Here is a 26,716-nt window from a genome sequence, read left to right as displayed (position 1 = left end):
CAAATGGTGTTTAATGCATTCATGCTACTGCTGAGAATAAAGGAGACATTCTAGTGACAGTCAGCATGGTGTTATGGGTAGGACCAGGACAAACCCCCGCTCATCCGTATTGCTCATTGGGAGACCTTGGGCCATTTTCTCCCTCTCCCTCCCTCCCCAAATCTATCTTACAAAAAAGTTGTGGGATAAAAGCAGGAAAAAATCATATCCATTGGAGGATGCATGGGATATAAATGAACATAGACTATTTTTAACATATAAGAATTGCCTTGCCCATTGAAACCAGGGGCCCATCTCCTATAGTGGCCAATCAGAAGGGTAGAATGCTGAATGTCAGCTTCCACAGATAAGGCTGTATTTTACGTGATCATCTCAGATTTCATGACACTCTTTTACTGCATTGACTAATATTTTCTGTTTCATTGGCAAACACCTACTTGTTGAATGCTGTGCTTTTATCATCACAAGCTATTTTTAAACATGAAGGGGGAAATACTAGATTGCTCAGAAGGACTGGATTTTAAAAGTAGGTCACGCTTTTATTTAAAAAAAAAGATTTTACAAAGCAAATATGCGATATGCCACAACCAAGCGTAGCAGTGATTCAGGCATTGATACATTCGGAATACAATTGTGGAGAGAGAGAAAATATGAAGACATCCGTCTTGGGAAAATGAAATACAGTACTTATTCAGCACCATGGACAGCTGTCAGTTTCAGATAAACTGTCAAGCTTGACACTAATGCGAAGCCTCTGTCAGAGACGGGCTACTCAGTCCCCCTGCCTATGAGCTCCCAATGCTGCTTAAGAGATACAAAATCATCAGCCCTGGCACTGTAGACTGCTTAGACAAACACTTTTTTTTGCCTTCTAGATCTATATTGTCACTTCCTGGCTCGTGCCAAACCTCTGACATTTCTTCCCCCGCCTATTGCCATGCTTTGGGTGTGCACAAACTCTAACACGTGAAAAGCAGCATTCCTGCTAAGTTGTGCAGTACTCAGTCAAGCTCTGCAGGGTTTGGGGGGCTTGGTTGAACCAGAGGTCAGTGATGATGTAATGGCGTCATCACCAAATGCCAAGAAGATGCCACCATGCCACTACACAGCCATAGGAGGACTTCGTGCAGGGGCACCAATTTTTAAGGGAAGTCCTGATAAGAAGTAATGTGTGTGGGGGGGAGAAGACGTATCATATTCTACACTGAAAATCTTCAACAGTATTCAAACTTATAACTGTGGTGAACAAGAGTTCACAGTTACACATGCACATTCTTCATTCAATGACTGCAACACCAACTGTTGAACTGCATGTGTGAAATAGCTATCTTAGATCAAATATCATAGATGAATGTCTGCGCTGCTTCACTTCACCTGAAATACAATTTTCCCCCCAACAGAAACAATTTACACATTCAGCTGCAAATAACTGCGGCATGAATGTGCATATATGAATCAGGTTTCAACACAGAGGACTGGGAGGAAAATGCTCCTGTTGTGGTTAGGCCGTATCCTGGCATATGCTATACGTGCTGGAAATGTAAGGAGGCGAAAGGATCTTTTTATCATATGTGGTGGCTCTGTCCTAAGGCAAAAGAATTCTGGAGAAAAGTACATATAAATATTCAAAATATTTTTAAATGTGTTATACCTTTTGAACTAGAGATATTCTTATTGAATATTTTTCCCGAAAGCTGTAATAATGATACAAGACATATTTTGTTGTATACAACTATTGCAGCAAGATTAATCTATGCTCAGATGTGGAAGAGCTCAGAAATTCCCATTATAGATATGTGGATTAAGAAATTATATGAGATTTTTGAAATGGATGCCTTAACTGAAAGACTGAAGGATGGTAAGATAGAAACAATACAGCAATTATGGAACCCGCTTTAAGGATGGTTAGACAAATGATTTAAGAGTCAATTAAGTAAAATTGAAATCGACAAAAGTAAATGTATTAATGTTTATGACAATTATAGACAAGATTAGATTGAACTTTTGTTAAATTTGTATTGACATTATAGAATGGAGGAAAGCAGTAATTAATTTTTTTATGGTGATTTAAAATGGTAATAACAGCAGTTCTGCGAATTCCCAATGTTTTCCCCTTTGTATTACCTTTAACCCATGTATATTTGGTTCCTTTACCCATATCTTTACTCAATTAAAAAAAAAAATCCATCCCTACTTGTATGTAATTACAAGGTATTATTATTTATTAACAGTATTTATATACCGCTTTTCAACTAAAAGTTCACAAAGCAGTTTACAGAGAAAAATCAAATAACTAAATGGCTCCCTGTCCCAAGGTATAAACTACACAGGAGGACACTAATGGCTGCCAGGCCACACAATTTGTCTGGCATGTGCTTCATTTGCCAGCAAGGTTGCCTTCAGCAAGAATTCCATCGTCTCAGTTCTTGGCACTAGAGTAAGGACAAGCCAGGGAGGATCAGACCTGGAAAGCTTACTTAGAGCAGATGTGAGACTCTGTGGAGGGGCAAGGCCTCCAAACTTGCTACCAGAAGAACTCTTTGTGCTCCTGTCACTGTAGAGCAGAATTCTGTGTCCCAGCAAAGCAGGAAAGGAAGGGGGACAAGTAACTGCTCAGAGAGGAGATAATGCTGCAGTTATTGAGCACACTCTCCTGCTGCCCTTAAAGCTACAGAACATGGGTTCTAGGCCTGTCCCTGACAGCCCTCCAGTGAGACATTTGCTTCAAATAGCGAACACCAACTCTTTCCAGCAGCCACATGTCAGAACCCTTGCAGTTTTATCTCTAGCCTCTCTGACAGCTCATTCCTCTCGCCTGAAGGGTTGGAGGCCACAGCACATACTGGCAATGTCATCTTCCTAAAAGCTTCCCTTTGGAGCCTGGCTCCCAGAGCTCCTTCTGCCCTTCCTTTCCCTGACATTGAATTTATGTGACTTGGTACTGGTGGCAAGTTGCTGGAGGCTGTGTTCATAGATGAGATCCATGATAAAAGAGCAGGCGGGTGGCTCCAAAGAAGTACTTGCTGGTACAGGATTGCTCTTGACATGAGGCCAAAACCAATTTGAAATCACCACAGGGCAAACTCTACAGTGGTTCATTAATTTTGGGGAGTGAGTGACTCCACATTTGCACCATTGCGGGTGATCAGAATTTGTCTCCCAGCATTTCTTATTAGAGGGAAGAAGCAAAAATAGGTTGGGCCAGGGCCTAGGAGAGGGGGATAAAGGGGGTAATTTGTATCAGGGGCCCAGGGTCAAAGGGGGGGCCCAGGAGCCAAAGGAGGGGGCCCAGAAATTTACATTTCTGGGATCAGACATTTTTCTATCTATTCAGACTTGTTGCCTGTACGGGATGCTGGGGACACTACTGATGCCACTTGGGTGGGTAGACCTGGGCTTCAAAGACTTTTCCAGCTGTCTCTACCCTCCCCTCACCCTGCTTTGCCCCTCCCTGCCCCTATTCTGCTCACCTGTCACCACCCTCCCCTGCTGTTTCACCCCTCCCCCTTTACAAAGGGGTCCAAAAGAAACTTTGCACCCCCTGATAAAATTCCTCTCAGAGGCACTGGGTTGGGCAAAGACATGATTGTGGTGTAAGTAATTGATAAGAATTATAACAGTTCCAAATAAGAGTCTCTCAGCAAGGAACGTTAGATGGGAATTAATCTCACAAAGCAACCCCAAACCTCACTAGTCATCTTGAACTTTTTACAAAAAAAAATTAGAGCTTCTTCATGCCACCATTCCCACGCATTGTGGCTGCTTTGAGGTAGTGAAGGAGAAAAAGGAGCAGAGAGCACCAGGGTAATTAGATCAGGATTTGATAGCACTTTTCTACTAGCCCTAGAACTGACATATTTAAAGGGGGGAAGGTGGGATTATGGGTAGGCCCTTCAGCACACAAAATCTTCCTATACTGCCTGGAAGCTGACACTATACATGACGCTTTGGAGAAAGTGTTTGTCTCCAGTATGAAGATACTGGGTTATACTTGAACATATAAAGCTGTCTTACATTGAATCAATTCTTAGATTGAGTCTATTTGTCTACACAGACCAATAGTGGTTCTCCAGGGTTTACACAGGTATCTTTTCCAGTCCTGCCTGGAGATGCCAGAGATTGAACCCGGGACCTTCTCCACACAGAGCAGATGCTCTTGCACTGTAAAATCCCACCTCTAATTTTCCCACCACTACCTTTAAGCAAGCCAACTCATGGCTGACAGAACATTGGAGAAGGTTTCTGGAAAACCGAGTTGAAAATTCTGGCTCAATCATGAAGCTTTCTCACAGTGCAATCCTAGGCCCACGTTCTTCAGTGCTGGTGGAACATGTGTTCCACTGGCACATGTTACCCTGCACATGCTCAATCTCCGTCTGATCTTGGAAGCTAAGCAGGGCCAGGCCTGGTTAGTACTTGGATGGGAGACCGCCTGGGAATACCGGGTGCTGTAGGCTTATACCATAGTCTTTCGAGACTGAAGGTTGCCAACCAACCATTTGTTGTCACAAAAGTGCTGTAAAGTGCTTTGTGACTGCATTACTAGCCTTTGTGATGGTGGGAAGGCCAGAGCTTTCCTCATGCACTAGCAGTGGGAAGGACACCCACTGGACCAGGTAATTCCAGTGCAGGGGGAGGGCATGGACAGGGGGTGGGTGGATCAGGCCTGGGAGGTAGGCGGGATTATCTGCACTGATATAGCTGGAGTAGCACAAATGCCCCTTACCCCAATGAGACCTTCAGCAGGCAAAATTTCCCCATGAGATACAGTGTAGCCCACACCCACACTACTCCTCACTGTGCAAGAATTTAGTTAAGATTGGGTTGGTAATTGGGAGTAAGTCTCACAGGTCTCAGCGGCACTCACTTCTAAGTAATTATGTACAGGCCTGTGGCATTAATGACCAAGGATCACACATTTTCTCTCATCTTAACCAACTTCTTATGGGTTGTGGCAAGGATAAAATGGAAAAACCCCATGTGTGTCCTGGAAAGGAGATCAGGCTATGAAAATAATAAAAACATTCTGCATGCATTGGCTCATTGCCCATGAAAACCAGCTGGTTGTGTGTAGCTACTAACAGGCAGGGGACTGAATTTTCAGGATGCGTTTGCAAATGCTGAAGAAACATTTGCAATAGATGCTGAACCCTGCACATGTCCATGGGCACACATGAATGGCTGGCAGATGTGACAGCCACATAATTTTCAATGGCTGGCAGATGTGACAGCCACATATTTCCCATAGATACTGCAACCCCAATGACTGTGTGATTTGGCCCTCAGAGCACAAATGGTGTGTATTGTACCCAATACAAAGAAAAAAGCTTAATCAAATGGATACAATAACTCAGTGGTTCTCAAACTGGTGGGTCGTGACCCACCAGTTCGTGTAAAGGTTCCCCCATCCCTTTAAGAGGCAGGGGAAGGGGAGAGGCAGGGAAGCAATCCCCAGGATCACATCCCTATGGGGGGGAGGCAAGGGGGGATGCTTTCTACTACCTTTAAGAAGGTAGGGCTCCCCAAGGCTTGGAATCATTAGTAAAAGCAGGTACAAAGCACTTCCGTTCCCCAGGATCACATTCCCCACAAACATTTACTGAGGGAGTAAAGCTTCCTCAAAGTTTGCAAAACACTGCAATAACTAGTTGTGCCCAGCAGAAGGAGCTGGGGAAGCTACTCAACAGCAAAGCACACAAATCCCAAAGGCCTAGTGAAACCACTGAAGTTTGCAGGTTGGCTTGGATTGAAAAAAGAAATTGAAACAAAATTAATTCCTTAAATATGTCTAGCTAGAAATACAGTTGCTGTTGCTAGCTACTTACATTGTCCCAGGACAATGTAACTTGGTCCCTCCAGTCTCTGTAGAGAAAGGTATGCCTTCTGCAAATCAGCACTGGTTTTCACGGCAGACCTAGCTGAAGCACACATAGTATCCCTGTGCTTGAACTAAAGTAACCTGGATTTGATGGTGTCATTGGTGGAATGAAGCCCAGCTGACCACTCCATCCCAAATGGTTGGCAACCTTCAGTCTCGAAAGACTATGGTATAAGTATACAGCACCCAGTATTCCCAGGCGGTCTCCCATCCAAGTACTAACCAGGCCTGACCCTGCTTAGCTTCCGAGATCACTAGTCAAGATAGGTTTGGCTACCCAATTAGTAGGTGCAGGTGAGTCTCAGTAGGAGGCTTGGCTACTCCAGACATGAAGACTCAATGCTCATGAGCATATGGCTGTGAGGAATGGAGTTCCAGAAAAGGCTGCTGCAGGAAGATGCCCCAGGAGCTTTTAAGCTGCTGAACCGACAAAGGAGCTTCTGGGGGATTAGAAGCACCCCAAAATAAGGAAAACAAGCATTAAAATGGTGAAAAAAACAGAGCTGCAAACTGCTGCGTGCATCACATGCTGCATACTGTACTATCCCTGGAGACAGTTTGGGAACTGTAGTCAGAGCAGAATAGAACAGCCGGGATGCCAGATAGAGCCCACATTAAACTTATATGATACTAATTTTCACTTCCAGGTTAAATGCAAAGGGCAGGCTGTGGCCTTGAAAGCCCTAAACAGTCAGGGGAGGAGGGTAGGCTAACTTAAGGTCCCTGCCATTACTATGAATTAAAAGCTAACCCATCACTCTAGTATCTATTCTGTGCCAGGAGTGTTAACCAGCCTCTCTCTCTTTGCTTTGGAAGCAAATCACAGTTCTCTCTCTCTCCCCTTTACTGCTTGGTGAAGCATAACTAGCAACCATCAATCAGACTCTTGGTAATGGCCATGCACAGAAAAAGGCTATCAAGAGGACCAGAGTTATTTATTGTCCTGTAAAAGGTTACGGTCTTGTCACTTGAATAATCAGGATGCATGACATGGAACTCCTTTTGTTCCCAAAGCCATAATCTACTTGAACATGCTGGAATGCTATAAAATAAAAAAGCACCCACCAGCTGAACAGCAGATTACTCAAGCTTGCAGCAAGAGGAAAATGAATGGATGAAGCACACACTTCATATACATTAAGTTACTGGAAGCTTTCCCTGTCTTCCCCATTAGCTTTTCATTTGGGGGCAACACATCAGGAGCCAGAGTTCATACCTTGTGTGCAAAAGGCCCCATTTAATCCCTGCATCTCCACTCTCAAGGATCCCAGGTAGAGATGCCACCAAAGTTTGCTGTTTTACGGCTCAGAAGTAGGCTTCATGAGCTCTTAATGCTTCCCACAAAAGGAAAATATTGAAGCTGCCAACTTCTTTTCCAGCTCAGGTTTAAAATCCAAATCAGAGAATAATTCATTGCTGACTCACCCGCCCAGCCCAATCCCCAAGCCATTCCTGTAATTCTTGAAAAATGACATTACCCAAGAATCACCAGGGCTCTTTTTTCGATGACATTTACAGCACAATCCTAACTTGCACTGGAACAGGAAGGCTGGCAGGCCTGCCCCATATCCAGCATGAGTTTCAGGCTGCAAGTGGCTTAGCTCTCCGCACTGCCTGGGAAAAGGGTCAGGATTCGGCATAACTGCTGGGTCCTGGCCCCAACCCCTGCTCTCTCACCACCAGCCCATGGGCGCACCCTGAAATGCCTCTTCCCCGCCTCCTCCTGGCCTTCCCCATGCTCCCCCCAGACTCCTGCGCCAGCCAGGCTAGGCCAGTGGGGACTTACCTTCTGTTGGCACAGTGGAGGCTGGATGCAGCCTCCGTTGGCTGGTGCACATCCCTGAGCGAGCCCAGCTGACACCCAAGGAGGTGTAAATGTGCTTTTCGGCATGTTTGCGACCCTCCCAGGCCAGTGCAAGGGACTTGCGCCAGCCTTGGGTGCAGTTAGGATTATGCCCTCAGTGAGCCAGGAAGAGACAGAGGGTGAGATGGGATCTCCCTTCATCTGATGTTTGCCCCTGCCCCAAATCACCACATTTTATTTGAAGGGGCATAGATTGGGAGAAGAGGGCTGGGGGGGATTCAGATTTGTCATGACTCAGCTCTCAAGCAGCAGACAGGACTCAAACACAGATGGGGAGAAGACAGCCAAATCAAATTTGCAAGCATCAGTGATAAAGGAACTGCACAAACGAGCATATCAACCTAGGATCTGAACCCTGTTTAACAACTCTGGTCTCCACTGGTCTAAATCCAACAGTCCAGTCACTATACCACACTAGTTCACTGTCTGTATTTTTACTCCTCTATATTGCATTGAATAGTGAGAGCACCTAATGTTAACTACTACAAAAAGTGAATATACACAACATTACAATGGAGGCAAGAACTGATCAAAGATCACTGATCAAAGACTGATAGTAGAACATGCAATGGAGAGGAAAGTTCATTCAGTCTGCTGTTGTGTCTGGAGAAGAGAACAGTAAGTTTAAGTATAAACCTCAGCTCAGTGTGTGTGTGTGGGGGGGGGGAGAGGTTATTTCACTCTTCTGCTCCTATACAGATCTACGGAGCAGATACATTTGGAATACTGTGTACAGTTCTGGTCGTCACATCTTGAGGAGGGTCTTGTAGAGCTGGAAAAGGTGTTGAAGAGGGCAAGAAAATTATCAGAGGACAGAAGTGTAGTGGCCAGGCTACAACATTTGGGGCTTTTTGCTTGGAGAAAATGTGATAAGAAAATTATGCAAGGCATGGGGAGAGAGAGAGAGAGAGAGAGAGAGAGAGAGAGAGAGAGAGAGGTATCCTTCATCTCTCACAATATAAGAAGTAGGGGATCATCCAAGGAAACTGATTGGCAGGACAAAAGGGGCACTTCTTCATATAGCTCATAATGGGTCTGTGGAATTCATTGCCACAAAGGGTGCTGATGATCTGTATCTTGAATGGCATTAAAGGGGGATTGGACAGATCAATAGAGGACAGGCCTACCAATGGCTACCAGTCACAATGGTTATGAACTGAGTTCAGGGGCAGCTTGTCTCTGAATACCAGCAGCAGTAGAACAGTGGTGGTGCACTTTTCATCTGCTTGTGGGCTTCCCAGAGGCAGCTGATGGGCCACTCTAGGAAGACAATTCTTATACCATTTGGCCTGATCCAGCAGAGTTGTTTTTTTTTCTTCTATTTTAATTTCTGCATATTACTTCAGGTTAGTCAAGCCTTGACGCAAACTGGGAGGCCAGGCTTTCAAATTGTTTTCTTTTTCCCCCAGTTCATAAGAGAAAGTGGAGGATTCAATTCACAAGCAGCTGGGAGGGGGCTGTACTTGGTTTTGTGAGGATATAAAGCTTTGGAAATGGAGGCCGCCAAGGTTTAAACAAGCTCAAAACAAGATTGAAAATCTGGCAGTGCCTTTGGGAGCATTTAAAATCAGGTTTACGAGTACAGTTCATCAAAGAGAGCTGGGGAGTCAGAGGTAGAGGTAGAGTTTCCCTTTGTTGGCCCAAGATCCTTTAAGAACAAAGTGTCACTCTACTACAAGTAGAAGTGGTTCATACAAGCCTGACCATGTTACTTCATCACAGATCAGAAAAGGAGATGACATTTGACACTGAATGCACCAAACTCCTCTGTATTTTCTGACATCACACACAGACTTATTTATACTGAATCACAGTATAAAGACCATTGGCTTGTCTAGTTCAAGATCATCTATGACTGTCTTTGAATGCTTCCCTAGGGCTCAGCTCTCTGGCACTGCAGTCAAAAGCTAAGTGAAGCCTTGACAGAAACCAACTGATTGCCCAGTTCTTTGCTCCTCCTCTTTTCTCCCTCTTCCGCAACAGAGTTGTTTCTTTTCTACTCTTCTACCCCTCCCCCCAAAGAAAGAAAACTTCCCCACAGTGCTGGAGTTTTCTGGGATAAAGTAGGCAATTGGAATGGTTTACTAGTCAGCAGCATTGCTGATGCATGCTTTGGGGACATATTTCTCATGGAGAAATGGATTCAACAAAGAACCAGATTCATGCTCAGGACCCACCCAAAACCCCTCAGGTGGGTCAGGACCCACCTAAAATGCTCAGGACCTGCCCAAGATCCAACAGGTGTGTCAAGACCCACCTGAAATGCTCCTGTCTGGTGAGTCCTGACCCACCTGGAGAATTTTGAGAGGGTTCTGAGCATTTCTGGTGGGTCCTAACCCACTTGGGGGGTTTGGGTGGGTCCTGAACATTACCAGTGGGTCTGGGGTGGGTCCTGAGAAATTCTAAGAACATAAGAGCCCTGTTGGATCAGGCCAAAGGCCCATCTAGTCCAGCTTCCTGGATTTCACAGTGGTCCAACAAATTCCCCAGGGAGCACACAAGACAAAAGACACAACTTGCGTCCCAGTGCCCTCCCATGCATCTGGCAATCAGAGGCAGCCTGCCTCTAAAACCAAGAGCTTACACATACCTACTATGACTTGTAACCCATGTCTCCCAAAATTCTCAGGACCCACCTGAGACCCACCAGGTGGGCTGGGACTCAGGACCTGCCCGAGACTCATCAGGTGGGTCAGGACCCACCCAAAATGCTCAGCCCCCCCGAGACCCACCAGGTGGGTCAGGACACACAAAAAATGCTCAGGACATGCTCTAGACCTACCAGGTGGGTCTGGACCCACCCAAAAGCCACTGGACGCATTCGAAACTCACCAGCGGGGTCGGGTCCCACCAGAAATGCTCATGGCCCACCCGTGACCCACCAGGGTGGTCAGGACCCATCAGAAATGCTTAGGGCCCACCCATGACCCATCTTGGAGGTCAGAGTTCACCTGAAATGCTCAGCGCCTGTCTGAGACCCACCAGGTGAGTCAAGACAAACACAAAATGCTCAAGGCCCACCAGAGACCCACCAGATGGGTCAGGACACAACCAAAATCCTCAGGACCTGCCTGAGACACACCATGGGGCTCAGGACCCACACAAAGGGCTCGGTGCTCACCCAAGACTCACCAGAGGGGTCAAGACCCACCCAAAATGCTCAGGGCCCAATCAAGACCTACCAGGCAGGTCGAGACCCACTGAAAATGCTCAGGACCCACTCAAGACCCACCAGGAGGGCCGGGACCCACCAGAAAGCTCAGGACCAATTCAAGACCCACCAGAAATACCCAGGATCCACCAGGTGGGCCAGGGCCCACCCAAAATTTCCAGGACCTGCCTGAGACCCACCAGTCGGGTTGAGACCCACTGGAAATGCTCAGGACCCACCTGTGACCCACCAGGGGGTTTGGAGTTCACCTGAAATGCTTAACACTCGTCTGAGACCCACCCGGTGACTCGAGACCCACCCAAAATGCTCAAGACCCACCCGAGACTCACCAGATGGGTCAGGACCCACCCTAAATCCTTAGGACCTGCCTGAGACCCACCATGGGTTCTGGACCCACACAAAATGCTCAGTACCCGCCCGAGACCCACTAGGGCTTTGGGACCCACAAAAAATGCTGAGGGCCTGCCCGAGACCCACCAGGTAGGCCAGAACTGACCTGAAATGCCCAGGACCCATCTGAGACCCACCAGGTGGGTTATTACCCACCCGAAATGCCCAGGGCCCCCGAGACCCATCAAGCATGTTGGGACCCACCCAAAATGCTCAGTGCCCACCAGAGACCAACCAGGCATGTCAAACCCACCAGGACCCATCTGAAATGCTCAGGACACGTCCAAGACCAACGAGGCAGGCCAGGACCCACCAGAAATGCTCAGGACATGCCTTAGACCCACCCAAAATCCTCTGGACCCGCTCGAGACCCCACCAGGTGAGTAGGGATCCTCCCAAATTCCTCAAGACCCACCCGAGACCTACTAGATGGGTTGGGACCCACCAGAAATGCTCAGGACATGCCCTATACCCACCAGGTGTGTCAGGACCCACTAGAAATGCTCAATGTTTGCCCAAGACCCACCAGGTGGGTCGGAACCCACCCAAAATGCTCAGGGCCTGTCTGAGACCCACCAGGTGGTTTGGGACCCACCCAAAATGCTCATGACCTGCCAGAGACCCACCAGGTGGGTCAGGATCCACCCAATATCTTCTGGACCCACTCTGGACCCACCAGGTGAGTCAGGATCCACCAGAAATGCTGGCCCAGAGGCCAGATGCTTCCCGCGGAACCTTTTATCCAGCCCTCAGGCTCTTAGCAGCTGAGCTGAGATGTTACTGCTGGAAGGGCAGCCCACATGAACATTGGCTCTCCCATATCTTGAATAATGACCTCACTTCTGGCCCTCAGCAGGCATCATGAATGCTGTTCGGCCCTTGGTATGAAACAAGTTTGACACCTCTGTTATTTGATGAAACTTCTCATACTTTGAGAACCAACATTTAGACAGCCCAAATGAGTCAAATGAATATTGCTGAGAAAAGGTCAAACGATTCGATTTTATTAACACTTGAAGACAGGATCTCATACATTTTGTTTGCAACTAGCAGAAATTTCCTCTGTGGCATGACATCAAATCCATAGAACTTTTCCCATGATGGCATTAGAAAGGCTCTCACATGATTTTTAAAGAGGCTCCACAATGTGATATAATCGTAAATTTAACAAGAGTTTTCCTGTACCTGTGTGGTGCAGAGATTGCAGGTCATGAAAATGTATGAAAGGTGGTAACAAAATTCAAATGGATTGAAACTGGTGAGATGTTTGGAAGGCAGATACAATGTGTGTGCCCATTCTGTTTAAGCTAGAATATGTTGTATCTTTGACATCTTTTTACTTAGAATCAGCAAGACCTGAGTAAGCCCCTTTGAACATAATGAGACTTTCCACTGAGTAGACATGCGCAGGGTTGTGCTGTAACCTAGGGAGACAGCCAGCAGAATCCCCTTCCGCCCAGCAACGAAATGTACACTGAGACCATCACCTTGATGGGTCGTCTACATTCTTCTGACTAGAGGAATCCCTAGAGAACTGAAAGTCATGGAAACCAGAAAGGAAGCTAAAAAATAAACTATGCACCACCTGCGTGGACAACACCTTGGACTGAGGATAACAGGTGTTCATTGTCTCTTCTTTAAAATTCACTGATTAGTTGACACACTAAAACAGGCATCACAGATTTAACACATTTTTCTGGTGCTAATGTGGGCAGGGCAAGAGAAGGCAAAGTAGGATTTGAAGGGGGCAAGGGCCAGCTCTTCACTGCAGGCACAAAGCAAACTGTTGTCAGGAAAAGGCAGAACATTCATTTGCTCATTCAGCAGCAGCCGACATTCCAGCTGCAACCTGCCTCCAATGCTTTCAAGACTTCTCTACCAGATAAGGTAGTGCTGGTATGGGTGCCACTTAGGGAGCCAGGGTAGAATTATCCCTTCAGTTCAGACCACACATAGTTAAGCATCGGGTGCCCCTATATTTCTGACCAACTTACTGGTTCAATACAGCACACCCCCGGGATCCGTGGATTTGGCATCCACAGACTTAACTCACTACAGATGCCATGGGTACTGGGAGAAAGCCACTTCCAATTTGCTTGCCAAACCAGAAGTGGCCATGGATTCATGTAAGCGCCCTACAGGTAGACCACAGCTGCGATACAAGGACATTTGCAAGAGGGATCTGAAGGCCTTAGGAGTGGACCTCAACAAGTGGGAAACCCTGGCCTCTGAGCGGCCTGCTTGGAGGCAGGCTGTGCAGCATGGCCTTTCCCAGTTTGAAGAGACACTTGGCCAACAGTCTGAGGCTAAGAAGCAAAGAAGGAAGGCCCATAGCCAGGGAGACAGACCAGGGACAGACTGCACTTGCTCCCGTTGTGGAAAGGATTGTCACTCCCGAATTGGCCTTTTCAGCCACACTAGACGCTGTTCCAGAACCACCTTTCAGAGTGCGATACCATAGTCTTTCGAAACTGAAGGTTGCCAACAACAAAAAGATTCATATATTCGCAAGGGGTCCTGGAACAGATCCTACACAGATAAAAAGGGTGGACAGTACACTGAGTGACTGTTTTTATATTGGACTGGTTTGGACAAGAAAAGCAACCACAAAAACTGTAGAGGCAATTTAGAGAAGACACCAAGCAACATTTGAACCTCTCTAATGTGATTTAGCAGTGATGAGAAGCAGCTTGAGAGACTTGAAAAGACTCCAAGACTTGAAGTTACCTGATTAAAAATCAGCACCTATACTGCCAAATGAAACACAGTAGACAGCATTATCCTAATATGGGTGAATTTCTGACTTGACCTTGGTGGAAGAAAAACCTATCATAATGTTCAACCTAACACTTTCATAGGTTGAATTTTGCTTTGAAATTCTTGGCCAATCCAGGACGTGGGGCTGGAATTTTATGTCACGTGCCACTTTCAGTCCAGCCAATAAGAACATAAGAACAGCCCCGCTGGATCAGGTCATAAGCCCATCTAGTCCAACTTCCTATATCTCACAGTGGACCACCAAATGCCCCAGGGAGTACACAAGAGACCCGGATACTGGTGCCCTCTCAATGAGGAAGCTATCTTATATGTTGGCCCTGCCACCCTTTGTTTTAATTGCTAAAGGCAAAGGAGCAAATAAAGGATAAGTACCTAGTAGAACACAGATTTCCTTGAGAATCACCACTTAGCTGAATACCTATCAGATGGCTACCTCATGAGGAGAACAGGAAATCTATTGGGTTGAAAAGCCATTGGGCACGAGACAGTTTCTTGGCGTACATCTCCTGGGATGTGACCAATCAATATGCTCTGGTTGAGGTATTAAAATCTACCCCAAAAAGGATATTTTGCCTCATGTTACTGATAGAAGCAACATTACCAGTCATCAGTTAAAGTCATTTGTCCCCATTTCCTACCTCAATGTATATTTTGAAATTTTTCTAGTTGATCATAATCTTGATACGCACTGAGAGTTGTCGGAAGTGAATCAATCACCCTGCTAAAATAGCTAAAACGTGATGTGGTTTCATCTCTATCATATTTCCACTTCAAAGTGGTTAACTGGATCGGCCCTTAATCATGAAGGCTAAAAACTGAGTATGAATATGCCAAGATACAGATGCGTTCCTTGAAAACAGCTCAAAAAACAAAGAAAATATTTTCTTGCAAAATTTAAAAAAAATCACCCTGGAGTCATGAAACACATCCTAGATAGGATGGCTTAAGAGATCTTCATAAGGAAACATTGCACGGTTCATCTGATGACATCCATCACACAGAACGATGCTATTAAATGAGCAATCTTCCACTTAGCTTGAAAAGGAGATGCTTAACCCACCAAACCCTGTAGCTTTCAAAGCCTGTCATTTTATCCCTCCCCTTCCCTTTCAAGGACATACAAAAGGAAACAGGCTGTAAACACCAACAGTTTTGATTGAGATAATTATAATGTGCAAAACGGCTCTGACACATGAGCGACAACTGTTGACAACACACAGTTCAAGGAGAGCAAGTGAAGACATGTGCCATGTTAGCCTGACTTGAGGTTCTGCTCTTTCCAAATTCAATTCCCCACCAAACCCAGTGCTACATTGGAACACACATCCATTCAGCAGCAGCATTTATACTATGGCTATATGCAGTATGATATGACTATATACACATAACCGGCAGAATACCATACTGAAAGGGAAAGCTGACTAAAAGGCAAAACACCAGCTGAGCCTAAATCAAAAAGGAAGTTAGAACAAAACTCAACTGGCATTGGCAGTTTCCAAGAAGTCACCTTAAGATATGCACAGATTCTCCAGCCAACACAACATCCTTCTGGTCATATGAAGCTAGCCTTGTCACCAACCTGCAGTACAAGATTCTAGAACAATCATCACACAGCTGGATTTATTTGCCATTCAGGGTGGGCTTTTTGGCTTGGTGAGCTTTGATACGGTTTCTGCCAGTCTAAGCAAGTCCTTACAAGCAAGAACGTTTTGCAGACATGTGCTCTGAAGTGGCAATGAGCAGTCGGAGCTACTTTGGTTAGTGGGCCATCCTGCATGAGTGAGAGAGTACTGTGTTAGTAGTTGGTCAGGTTGCAATCCTACATATCAGAGGGACATGAGTAGCCATGCATTGGATTGGGCTGCACTGAACTTTCTTTGTTTTATTTATTTTCGTTCTTCACATTTTTATACCACTCTTCCCTCCTTTGGACCTCACAATAACCCTGTGAGGTAGGTGAGGCTGACAGTGACTAGCCCAAGGTGACCCAGGAAGTTTCATGGCTGAGTGGGGATTTGAACCTGGAACTTCCAGGTCTCAATCCAACTCCCAAACAACTACACCATCCTGGCTCTGTAGGATGTCTCTGTAGTATTTGTGGGACAACGGGCTGAGGAATAAAACTCACATTTTTAACATATTTGAGTGACAGATTTTAGTGTGTGTGCATGTGTGCTACAGAGGAAAAAATGTTACCTGTGGGGCCAGAAGGACATGAGACCTTCCATATGCACAGCCTGGTGTTACAAAGCTACCCCTTGCATTTCATGGCCTTTTGGTTCCACTACTACATTTTTTTTTTACTCTATACTTAACAATTATAAATATCTGTCAGTGGAGGATAACACTGCATGCATCTAACGAAGTGGGCCCTGTTCCATGAAAGAGCCTGCCACATAAATCTGTTCCTTCTTTATGATACCCTTGGGTTCTTTGCAGGTTTTGCTGCAAGAGCAACTAAAATGGCTACCCCTTGGCAATCTGTAAGGATGGCAGCCTAAAAAAGTATCTTAATCCAGCACTTAAACATAGATTAAACCAGTGATAAGGACCAATTGAATATCGGTAAGAAAACCGGATTTAGAACATTCTGTCTACATAGCTGGTGTCATAAACCTACCGGAAAGCATGATAATCACAGAGCAACTTACACCTCCGATACTATATTGTCTCCTGAGAATCAATGCTAATAACTCCTGCCTGCTGCTTTCCCCAGCAGTAATTAGGACAAGCAGGAACAGTGGCAAGAGGTCCTTTGAACTGCTAATGTATCTTGTACCCTACATGGCTCAGCATAAAGCATCTTGACTCCGCTGAACTGTGACAGTGCACATTTAACAGGAGGTTCATGATCTCAGGATTAGAGTTATGACTCCCATAAAACATCTTTCCACTGGAGGAAGGTGCATGGTTTAGGTGCAAAGAAGTAGAACAGAGATGGGTGGGGGGATGCAGAGATGTAATATGTTGTGGGGGGTCCCTCAGTGTAGGGCTTTGTCCTTGAACCCCCAGCAACCTGGCACTAGCACTGAGATTCAACACACACAGGTCATAATTCTGCATTCCAAGTTCAAATATCATCTTGATGCACACCATTTTCAAAGGGGGGAAAATAATACAGAGGACATTGTAAGGGGAGATCTGTCTCAAAGATTGAAATACTGGAATGAAAACAGTTGTGTATGTTAACAACAAAATCCTTCATTTCCCTCCATTGTTTACATGTATTTTCAAGAGGGCCAAGAAATAGAAAGACACACCACAGTGCACCGTGACCCTCGAACAGTGGGATAGCACAAGGAAACTTGGAATGTATATTTGCAGCATAGTCCTCCACTTGACTCTTGACGCCAGCTCAACCTCCACACCAGATGCAGGTGGGGGGGGGGAAGGAAAAATAAACAAAATATATTGTAATGTAATCTTTAAATGAAGTCCCCTGGAACATTCCGCTTTAACCCAAGATACAAAACTCCAGCTAGTTCAAGTGAACGGTTATGAAATCTGTTTATCACCTATTTGATGGGGAGGGAGGGTGATGCTTGTGTTCCTTAAAGTGGTAGCAGAATGAATAAGCCGGTGTTCGCCAAGAGGCACAGATGCTACAGGTGTTGCTGTAACACTTCCATCACGTCGTCAGTCCTCCTTATGGGTGGGAATCACATGCCAACTCCACAGTGAAAACTTTTGTTTTAGGAATTATTTTGCCACTCTTGTATTCAAGAGAGCCCATTCTTCACTGTGTGGTCCAGAGCACAGGCCTGTACAACTTGTCACTAACCAAACACAGCCTGCCTTCCTGCATGTTGGCCACCAAGCAGGCGACTGAGAGACCCGTCGTGACTGCTGCTTGCTACTCCGGCAAAATCAGGAAGGGGATCTTAAAACACGTGTAATATGCAGTTACTGGGCTGTATTCAGCTCACTGTGTGACCCACCAACTTGCAGCTCAAATTCAGTCCAAATTCACCATACTTAACCAAACACGTTAAGTATTCTGACACGTTAGTATCAAAAGCTAAGCAGGGTCAGGCCTGGTTAGTACTTGGATGGGAGACCGCCTGGGAATACCGGGTGCTGTAGGCTTGTACCATAGTCTTTCGAGACTGAAGGTTGCCAACCAACCAAACACGTAAAAACATGAACCTCAAAAGCACAAGAAAATAAGTTTCTCCTTCAAGGCCATTTCTGAAAGCTCCTAAATGCAGACATACATTAAGACAGGGTGAGGTAGAACAGCTTGTTTTTGAAAGGGATGGAAGGGGAAATGGCATGATTTCCTAATTATGGGGAGCTGGATACTTTTGGGCAAAAGTTGGTGGATGGAGCTAAATCGCACTTATTTGACAACCATCAATTCAACCTGTGGCCACTTCTAAATGATGGATAAAGGGGGGGGGGACTGGGCATCTCTATTAAGCAGAGATAAAATGGAAGACTCTTTCCTGAAGCAACCCACCAATCCTGACTAGACTGTGGCAGAGAATAAAATAAGAGCAGAGGCAGAAAAATGGTATTTTCCTTAAAACCACTTTACTCACTATTCACAGGCACGTACATCATTCTCGTACAGGTACAGGCTGTAGAGGTCCTAAATGTGGAGGGAATTTGAGAGCTATTCCTTTCTATGGGTTCGTGATGGATGGAGTCCATGCTGGTGGTTAGAGCTCATGGAGGGAGGTCTGCATGCTCAGAGGACCCCCCCCCAGTTTAACTGTCTCCGGGACCATGGCTTTCTGGCTTTGTGGGCAGCGAGAAGCAGAGCTCGCTTGTCCCCACCCAAGTGGTAGTGCACCTAGGGCTCCTGGATCAACATGAGGATGTTCTCGGCTTCTCTGTTACAACTGGGCTCTACCAGTTTGATAAATGGGCTCTCTCATATCTTGAAAATATGATCAAGATTTTCACATTTTCTCCTCTGTCATTTGCAGCTATGTGAGAACAAAGTGCTTATTTCTGGCCCTCATCTGCTTAATGATGATATCACTTCCTGCGTAATGATGTCACTTCCAGCCCTCAGCAGGCACCATGAATGCTACATTTTACTACATGAAATGAGTTTGACACCGCTGATCTAAGACATGCTGCTTCGGAGTCCTCTCTCACCTGGAAAATACACTGTCCCCAAGTCATACAGGTGGAAAGGTAATTTGATCCTTTGAATGCATGTTCTCCTTTGTTCTTACACCAAGCACAAGAGAGAGAACTTGAACTCAAAGCTAGAACTCTGATGTCTTTTGCAGCCACAGGACTGCCCATGGTTTCCTAAAATAGCTCATCACCTTGGGAAAGGATGTCAGGAGATGCGATGAGCTTAAAAGGAAGTTGCACACTGCTGTTCATTTTTATCTCGACACTGTGAAGCACCCCAACTACTCATCTGCAGATGTCTTCCAGAGCCAACTCTCAACTCGTTAATGATTAAAGACACTGCAGTACCACTCTGAATTCATAATAGAAAGCAAACACTGAGTTACGTAACTGCGTAAGGCTTCTTGGCTTGCTGGAGAAAAAAGTGCATATATCAGAATCGCAAGACAGGGTAAGATTGTTCATTAAAGATGCAGAAATGTAACATTTCACATCTGGACTTCATCTCTGCTTTACCACATACAGTGAGCTGTTGATGGAGCCTGGGATGGTGGTAGTAGTAGCAGCAGATTACCAAGTTTCTTCCCCTGTTCAGTTGCTGTTCCAAAAAAGGGAAAGCAGGAAGCAGGAGTGGTGAATTGTGCACTAACCATTAGGTGGTTCTCACCTCACTCAGCCTGCCTTCTCCCTGGACTCCCTTCTCTCCTTTCCCTGTTATTACCTTCCCTTGATTGACAGGTCAAGGGCACATCAGTGCAACTCCCAGCTTCCTAACCAATTACAGCAAATTCAGAGTATAAAGCAGGCAACTAGTTAAGGGGTAAGAAATACCTAGAAGACAAATTCATTCCCTATAATCAAAGCTTTAGGCCCAACTCTTATGCTATTATCTCACCAGTGGCACCAACATATGGGAGTAACAATCGAAAGGTAGAGACACTGTCTCTTCTACAATGTAATTATTAACCCATCACCTCGTCTGAAAGACACCTCTGGAAGCCCCTGCAGTTTGAGGCACAATTATCTTGTCCTTCTCTGACAATGCGACATTAAGGAGCCAGGGCCTCTTCCTATTCCAATCAAACATTAAAATTCTTGCTTTCAAATTTCTCTCACAGCAAAACCCTTGCTACAACTTGCTGCTGCTTTTCTCCACCACTCTTCACAGCCCCAATCATTAGCTATTGATTAATTAATGCTCAGATTTTCTGTGTCATTAAACACATTGGATCAAAACACATTTTCCTCCCCCTGTGTTTCAGGCAAGCTGTCTGCTTTTTTTATTGTTTGGGTGCAATCTGTGCATTCAGTCAATGAAATGTTCGTTCTTCACCTATTAAAAAAAAGCAACAATCCATGTTTTTCAAGTTAGAAAAATGTCTGCAGCAAGGGAGAGGAGAGTTGTCTTGGGACACTGCCGGAAGCCAGCCAATTAGTACTGTGCATAGCCAGCTTTGGCTGCACACAGGAAGAAAGGGTCCCTCCTGTATGGCTGAACAAGACATAATGGCTGTTCTTTCACCATGATCACCACTCAAATTATCTCACCTCTCAAATTATCAGCACCTTGGATGTATCCTAGCTCTTCAGAACAGCAAGCAAGTCTGATTCAGAAGCCTTTAGAGGGACTGGGGATGGGTATAACCTGAGTAGCTCTGGCCTGTGAATATAAACAGTGTTCCTTGGCTGATCTCCCTTGTTCAGAGCCAAGAGAAAGCAGCCACAATTCTCTCATCTGACCAGAGCTGAGGGGTGGTGCACAGGCTGAGTTGCTGCCTGACACCCTTCAGGTCACTGGTTCAAGATTTACTGTAGTTTTGTGACCCAATACCAAGGAAATCTGTTAATATATTAATGGAGAAAACAATGTTATCATTCCAATTGGTAAGGTGCTTTCAGATGAATACTGTTTCACCCCAGCGCCTGCAGCAGTGACATCATGTAACATCGTGACATCGTTGCCCCAGCTTCTTCCTGGGACGGAGCTTTGTGTGCTTCCTCCCAGGTTTGGGGAAGGCTCACAGTGTACTCCAAAGCTGGGAGCCGGTGCTGTGGAGCTTGCAGCGTTCCATCTTCAGAGATGCCTGGATGGAGCCTAGAGCAGTCAAGCACCCCCTCCCCCCATGGCATGGTGCCTGAGGCATGTGCCTCTCAGGCTCTGCCCAGGGTACACCTCTGCATGCTATTCTTGAACGAACAAGCCATGAATTCAGTATTGGAAGACAGGCAGCCAATGCATTCCAGATCATCCTTAGGGCTGTATAGGCACTGATCTATACCATGGTTCCTAACCAGAGGTGACCAAATGGGAATTCTACAGTTTCATCTTTACTTAGAAAGGCTGTTTGCTCAACAACCCTTGAGCTAGATGGTTAGATGTGACATGTTTCCCCACAGACCTGACAATCCATTAAAAACTGCCTTGCTACTTCAGAGGAAGCTTTAAAGATGAAGGGCATGAAGAGTGCAAGCAGCTGCCTAGGACTGTCACTTTTCATATCAGAATGAGAGTCAACAGGGCACGTTTCAACTTCAGAGTGATGTAAAGCTGAACACAGGGCTCTTCTACCTCTGCCAAACAGTACGCACAATACATGGCCACTGCAATTGCTTTGTGGAATATGCTTATGCAAGTATTGTGGGCACCTCTTGATGTGCCTGTGACACAATTAGTGAAGGACCCAACTCACTCTCTCCCCTGCCATGCATCTTTTCATGAACGTTTAAAGTGCTTGTGATACCCTCACAAACTGCCAGCACCTTATACATTTATGGATGCCAAGAGATCTGAAGTAGGTCTTCCTGGGCCCCTCAGCTCATGATTTGCACTGCTATACCCTCCACTCTGATAATGTTTTTGGGGAAAATGACTTAAAGAAGTCCCTAGGGCAGTGGTTCTCAAACTCTCCGGGAATCTGGGAACCTGGGGTAAGTGCTTGTGGGGGCAGGGACTGGAATGGGGAGATGTCCTGATGGCGCCGCAGCGATCGCAGTGCCACAGGCACCCAGGCACGTTTACACATGCCTGGGGGGACTGCGCAGCTCCTGCGGGGTCCTGGAGGCTCACAGCCCCCTTTGTGAGCCTCCCTCTGCTGCAGTGGGCTCCGATTTGCAGTTGGAGCACACTTCCAGTTTGCGTTCAGAGCTCCGGAGCATGGAGTTTCCAAAGCTGGAAGTGAGCTCCAACTGCCATTCAGAGCTCACTGCAGTGAAGGCGAGGCTCGCAGAGGGGGCTGCAAGCCTCCAGGACTTGCCAGGGGGCTGCACAGTTCCTCCAGGTATGTGTAAATGCGCCTGGGTGCCTGCAATGCTGCGATCGCTGCAGCGCTGTCTGGACACCCATTAATCGGTCACTCCCCTTAAGGGGAAAGTGACTCACTTTGGTTCCAATGGTAGGTCATGACCCACCACTTTGAAACCACCGCCCTAGGGGATGCTGCATACCCTTGAATAAAATTCCTAATAAGGAGTAAAACATGCTTTTAAGAAATTGCTAACAGGAAGGCAGACCCCTCCCTAGTGAAAATGTTGAGACATTGTGTGATCTTTTGATCTGTACACATCCAAACTTTTAAAAACAGCATCTGGATTTCCATTCACAAACTGCCAGTTCAATAATTGGGCACAGGTTTCTACCACAGCATATCTCTAAGGCAGTCCTTCTCAATCTTATTACCACCATGACCCACTTCTTGGGCCACAGTGGCTGCATCATACTCCAGAATGCATTGCAACTTCCAGCTAGCATCCCAGAATGTCTTGCAGCTTCTGAGTAGCACTGGCATGTGACACACCAAAAATTGGGTCATGACCCACAGTTTGAGAACCACTGCTCTAAGCAGTTGCTGAGTGATGTTGCAACAAGCTTCTTCAAGGTGAATACCTTTACTACTGTCCATTGTGAGCATGGAATGCTGCTGCATACCCAGTCAAACCACTAGTCTATTTATCCTACAGGACTGTACTTTACTCCAAACACAAAACATAGCCAAAAAAATGCCAACAAGTGAACACTGGCTAGTAGCCGACATTGGAATGCAGCTCTGTGAACTGCTAGAAGCTAACTGAGAGGAAAGAAACAAGCAGGACAACGGAAACCATGCACAGTAGTCCCTATCTACCACCTCCACATGTGCAGCAAAGGTAGAAGCTTAAAACAAGACGTAGATTTTCTGCATGAAGGGGTGGGAGAATGCCTTCAAGGACTATACAGGAGAACAGAAATGCACAGTAAGAACTTCACTTTTCTCCTAGATGTACCAGAATAATATCTACCAGAGCAGGCTGCAGGGAACTGTTCCTAAGACCCCAATATCTCCTGTACCACCCTGCACCCAAAGGCTGCATTAGAAGGAGTATACACATCTATTCTGTAGTGTCTAGCAAAGGTATGAACCAAAGCCCATGTAACTGCTCTGCAGATCTCTGGAGAAGATCTCTCTCAGAAGGCAGCTGAGACACCACCTCCCAAACAGAATGAGCTGTGATTCCTGCCCACCTGCCCACTCCCCAATCAAGGAAAAAGAAAGATGTGCAACCATCTAATCTCCAGACCTTTGCTCATTGCGTGCACCATGCTAAAAATAGCACAGGCACACAATGCCGGATCTCTTTGCATTGAGCAAGAGGTGCCACAAGAACATAAGAACAGCCCCACTGGATCAGGCCATAGGCCCATCTAGTCCAGCTTTCTGTATCTCACAGCGGCCCACCAAATGCCCCAATGGCAACAGGAGAAAGAGAAGAAGGCAAGGAATGATCATCCTCTCTGCCAAGGTCAGAGAAGAAAGGAGAGAACATCCAGCCCACCTCCCACCTTGAAGAGGCCCACAGGGTGTTTTATGGGGGGGGGGCGAGAAAAAGGATAAAACGAGAAAAATAACATTAAGATGAAGAAACAAAGGAGTGGTTTGAGCTCAACAGAACTCAAGGAAGATCCTGTTTGTCTGTTCCCAGGCAGGGCAGGTCTGGGGAGCACAGACATCCCTCTTCTGGGAAGAGATGCTGAAAAGCTCTGCTTATGGACCCATAAGGAGGGATTTACCAGAAGGCTAAATAATTATGAATGCCTTCCATGAGTCCTGGGAGAACAACCAATAAGTTTTCCTTGTTCATGTCAGAGAAACATCAACAACTTCCTCAATGTTGAAGCCTGAAGGGCCAAATTTTTCCTCAAAGATGGGTACAAATAGAGTATTGCAGGGCTCCATACGCACATTCTTCTCTTTTTAGATTTAATTACATTTGTTTCCCACCCTTCTTCCAAGGAATTCAAGCAATATGTATATAGCTTCTCTTCCCCCATCCCCACAAAAACTCTGTGATGTTGTTAAGGCTGAGAGCTAGTGACCTGTCCAGTGAGCTTCAAGGTTGAAGGGGGATTTGAATCCAGGTCCCCCCAGTCCTCATCCAACACTTCAACCACTGTACCGCACTGGCTTGCAGTAGAAGTACTAGGCACACACATTGACTGTCCTTTGCTTGGAAAAATCAAGACAGCAGCAGGAATCATAAATTAGATCTATACGAATGAACAGGATAATGTATTCAACACATTTCTTAATATGGTTCCATTTGATGCCAGAGAATGTTGCCAGCGGCCAATGCTTTCTAAGCTAGGACTAAAAATACAAGCAATAAATTGTTTCCTGTTAAAGCTTAGCAGATGATGGATGTACAGGCAGGCAATTCAGAAATTTCCCAGATAACTGCAGTGATATAATGATCCACTCTGCAATGCTAGAGAGTATCTTAGAGATTCAATTAAATGGTAATGAAATGAGCAGAAAACATAGGGAGAATTGTCAGGTCTGCCATACAGGGTCAAACCAAGACCTCCCTGTGCTTGAGGTGGAGTGCCACATGGTGACCCCTTGTCTTGGTGAACTGCCAGCCTCTGCTCCTTCCACTCGGATAAAATTCTCTAGTCCACCACTCTCCTTTCCTCTTTCCTCCATACTTCCTCTCCTGCTCTGCCCAACTCTTCCTTTTCCGATTGAGGGAGTGGGAGCAGGAGGAATAGCAGTGAAGATGAAGGGACAGGCAGAGGTGGGTGCCTCCCACAAATCTGCTGCCTTAAGGGGACTGCCAGTGTTGTCTTCATGGATGGGCCGGTCCATAACTGCTAAAAAATAAACACAGTGAACTAACAGCCCAATCACTGTAACTCCCTGCGCGGAGATAAAGCAGCACCAACAGGAGGTCTGCTAAAACCCACGGGGGGGGGGGGGTTGACATGTTGTGGCCTCCTTGGGGTAAGAGAACATTTTCCTCTTGCCCTGGGATAAGCTCCAGCTGCCACCATGGGTCAACTCGAACCTGAACAAAGTAATATCGCTAACACAAGTCTGTGTTGGCCCATGAAGGTGGATTAGTCCCAGGAAGGGGGCTAAGATTCAGGGGGTGCCACTGCCGCCAAACCCTCCCCAATTAATTAGCTAAAGTTTTAGTTCAAAATTCAGGCCACTTTTAATCACTGGAGTTGCAGATCAAAAGCATACATGTTTATTTCTGAGGACTTGAGTTCTAGTACATTTCTATAATACATGGGAAGGGGAAAGGACCTAGTTCAGACATAACACCAAACCGTTGTTTAGCGTTACAAGCATGTACCATGATGAGCCCTCCGTCTTAGGTTCTTCCCCTCCCCACTCCCATTTCCTCCACCTTTGCACACAGTTACAAGCTTATGTTCATGGTCTGCCGCAAACCACAGTTTCCCATATGGTTTGAATATGGGAAACAATGGTTTGTACCTGTGTGTGGAGGTAGGACAGAGGGAGCAGGCAAGCCAGAGCCTCCCCAAAGTTCATTCTCATACTGCCAAACCATCTCTTAACATGAAATCTGAACTAGGTCAAAGATTAAGATACATTTGCCTTCTGACAAGGAGCAGCTGTTTTTGCACATTAAATTGTAAGCTATTTTACACTTTCCTCAAGATCACAAAGAGACACCTGTGTTGAAGGGTCAGCAATGTGCAAATTTAAGGGTGCAATTCAAACTGCGCCCTATGCCAACCCAAGTCTCTTGGGAGAGCCTAGGAGGGTTGCAATCGTGCCATAAAGCACGTTTGCGCCTCCTCGAGGGTAAGCTGGGCCAGCACTCAGAGAAGCACCAGCCTGCGGAGGCTGACATAAGCTTCCGCACCAGCTTCTCCTCAGTCGCTTGTGTCTGAGCCGACACAAGCCGAAAAGGTAGGTGGTGGGGAGGAGAGGAGGGAGGGAGGGAGGCACTCCTGGGCAGGGGGAGGATGGGAGATGCACAGCCCTGGGGTCGGGGGGGGGGGCGGGGAGCAGGAGGTGGGGCTGGGATCCGACAGTTATGAGGGACCCCAACAACTGTTCCCGGGGAGAATGGAGCAGCTTGAAGCCCCTCCACTCTCCTCAGACTTGTGCCACCTCCAGAGGTGGCACAAGTTCGAGGAGACCCATTGTGGCCAGCAGACCGTACCCAGGTAAGGGGAAACTTTTCATGATCTGAAACTTTTCCCCTTACCTCTGGCTGAGTCGCTTCTGGTCACAATCCTGCACTGGATACAGTG

General features: G+C 46.2%; 1 protein-coding gene and 1 pseudogene across 1 annotated transcript in view; one reads left to right on the top strand and one right to left on the bottom strand.

Annotated features, from left to right (window-relative positions):
- RAB11FIP4 (RAB11 family interacting protein 4) overlaps positions 1–26,716 on the bottom strand; it is a 217,696-nt gene that overhangs the window by 160,493 nt on the left and 30,487 nt on the right. The window lies entirely within an intron of this gene.
- On the top strand, positions 4,337–4,457 carry LOC136642369 (5S ribosomal RNA; annotated as a pseudogene).

Source organism: Tiliqua scincoides, chromosome 2 (assembly GCF_035046505.1).
Source record: "Tiliqua scincoides isolate rTilSci1 chromosome 2, rTilSci1.hap2, whole genome shotgun sequence".
Taxonomy (NCBI): Eukaryota; Metazoa; Chordata; class Lepidosauria; order Squamata; family Scincidae; genus Tiliqua; species Tiliqua scincoides.
This window is presented reverse-complemented; position numbering and strand designations above follow the sequence as displayed.